The sequence below is a fragment of the Polyodon spathula genome, unplaced genomic scaffold, assembly GCF_017654505.1.
Source record: "Polyodon spathula isolate WHYD16114869_AA unplaced genomic scaffold, ASM1765450v1 scaffolds_3370, whole genome shotgun sequence".
NCBI classification, from domain to species: domain Eukaryota; kingdom Metazoa; phylum Chordata; class Actinopteri; order Acipenseriformes; family Polyodontidae; genus Polyodon; species Polyodon spathula.
Window position 1 is genome coordinate 21,791 of NW_024474833.1, and position 2,728 is coordinate 24,518.

The 2,728-nt window shown below is 35.1% G+C and overlaps 1 pseudogene; it reads left to right on the top strand.

Annotated features, from left to right (window-relative positions):
- Positions 1-326: 326 nt before the first annotated feature.
- LOC121311924 lies at positions 327-2,208 on the top strand (annotated as a pseudogene).
- Positions 2,209-2,728: the final 520 nt, after the last annotated feature.

The window sequence follows — 2,728 nt, forward strand, 5'->3', positions numbered from 1 at the left end:
CAATGTCACCCACCAAGCTAATCTGTGACATAAATAAAAAAAATGAAAAAACTCTCTGAAACAGAGGAAAAAAGGTTTCATGAACTACAAACCTGATTTAAATAAAATGGGTTCTTAAAAAAAAGTAATTAACAAAACATTCCTTAAAACAAAAAGTTGTGTGAATATCCACCTCACATCTAGTGGTACTATTAAATGCCTCATCATCTTTACGAGAGAGACTTGATTACACCATTTCCTTCTGGTATGTTTCTTAAAACATTCCTTTACATAACTGATAGTTTCCGGTTCCCAGCTGAAAGATAGATATATAAAGAGAGAAATGTTTCTCATGGACCCAGATAACGCAGTATCTAGCTCTTTCTGAAGACATTTGACAAACTCTAAAGACATTCAACACAAGATGCCAGAACAGACTGAGCTCATTCACACCTTCAATGGCATTCCATTTTCTACAAGAGTATCAAAAGAGCTCCTTCAGTCCCTGGACACCTTTGAAGCCAGAGAAGACGACGTGTTATTAGTTTCATATCCAAAATCAGGTAAGACACATTTCTGAATATTATTTGATATCTTTCCGTGAACTTTACTAATTATTAAAAGTTGATCTATCAGAAATGGGTAGATCAGTATACACAGACTGCTTGACTGATGTGTGTTTTGAAACTCTTCCTAGGCACGCACTGGCTTGCAGAGATTATGAAGAATCTGTACCACAGCCACAATGAAGACAATGGGGTTAGCAAAGTGACACTGACATCACCTTTGGAGTTCGGAGATCTCTCCAAATTCGATGAGCTGAGAAACCTCCCCAACAAGAGGCTCATCCCAACACACCTCAACTATGAGATGATCCCAGTGCAGTTCAAAACAAAAAAATGCAAGGTAACAAAAAACAGCTATTATGTTTGTTGCTTTATCAAATAACACGATCATGAAATCGTAAAGTATCACAGCACAGTGCAGTAATAAAGGATACTACTTTTCAACATTACGCTGTGCAAACACCAAATTATTAAGAGATGTTGTCTGATCTACACAAAATAAAATTATTATCTTGTTCTTGCTTCCAGATGATTTATGTGATCAGAAATCCTAAGGACACCGCTGTTTCATTGTACCATTATTACAAGCAGAACCCCAATCTGCACAAGATTGAGAAATGATCCACCTTTTTAGAAATGTTCTTGAAAGGAGAAGGTAAATATGACTAATGTTTAGATTGAGATGGAAAAATGTGAAGAACATCAATTAAATCTGCATGTTGTTAAAAGAGTTACCACCATGTCCTTTTAATTTTCATATCAGACATGATATATGATGCAAAAGTGTTAATTTGATACAATAATTTGCTTTGCCTGTATTTGTATTGCAGTTGTGTGCGGTTCCTGGATTGACCATGTCCTTAGCTGGGAAAAGAGCAAAACTGATGAAAATGTCCTTGTTCTGTACTATGAGTCCTTAAAGCAGGTGAGTTCAAAATGGAGCACAGGCATGGACATCATCCATTTGATATTGTCTTACATTAGTGTAGAACTAAAAAGTCACTTTGAGGAATGAAGTTAACTGGAACAATCCCTGTTATATATTCCATAGCAGATGCACGTTGGGGAAATTTGTAGAAAACATTATTTAGATTCTTTGGAACATGATGGTCTGATTCTTTTCTTTTCCATGCTATCCCACTGGGGTTAATTCAATCAATTAACACCAATACATTTTGCCATTCCCTCAATGTAAAACTAAACTGTCAAATGTATGTTTTTCATAGGATCTTCCAAAACATGTCAAGGAGATCAGCACGTTTTTGGGCATCAATGTCACTGAAGATCAAGTCAAAGACATTTCAAAGAAATCTTCCTTCAGTGAAATGAAGGACAAGGCAGAGAAGGAGAAAGTGAATCCAAACCACACGGTCTGCGTACTGACTTCCAACAAGAAGCTGATATTTAGGAAAGGTAAGAGTTTCATCACCACTGAACTAAAACTAAAGCACTGCAATGCTAAAAGAGGGCATTGATAAGCCCAAAACAACAGGGTATTTATTAACTTATGCAAATAATACATTCAAATACTTTATGTCTTTCAGGTACTGTTGGTGACTGGAAAAATCATTTCACTTCCAAGCAGAATGCCAGGTTTGATGAGCTGTTCAGTGAAAAAATCAACTCCAGTGAATTAGCAAGACATGTGGAATATGAGAGTTAAATAGAAAGCTTGTGTTATATTTATTGTATTAGTTATATTGTATTGTCTCAAAAAAAGTTACACTATTTTCCTATTTCTTGGTTGTATAGCTGGCACTTCATTGTGTTTTAGACACCAAATGCACCTTTTTTGTCTTGGACTCATAAGGAGGTTCAATGTTGCATTTGTTTACTTTAGAAATATGTATGTCATTACTGAATATTCTTCAAGTGTAAACTTCTTTGTGTGAAATTCAACTTTACAATTAGTACGCCATATGTCCATATTTTTATATTTTTGTGTTGAGTAAAAATCACTTTAGCTAGCACATCTTTTTGCTGAACCCAAGAACAGGGTAGAGTTTCAAAGCACTATGTTTTTTATATACTATTATCTAGTTATATACACCTGCCTTTACATTTACATTTAGTAGCATTAATATATGTATTGTTCTTTGTGCTGGGCATGTTTAACACTTGTTTTCTCAGCTCAGTTTGACATTTCTAAACAGGATTAATATAGATCGCGAAAGGCCATCCAT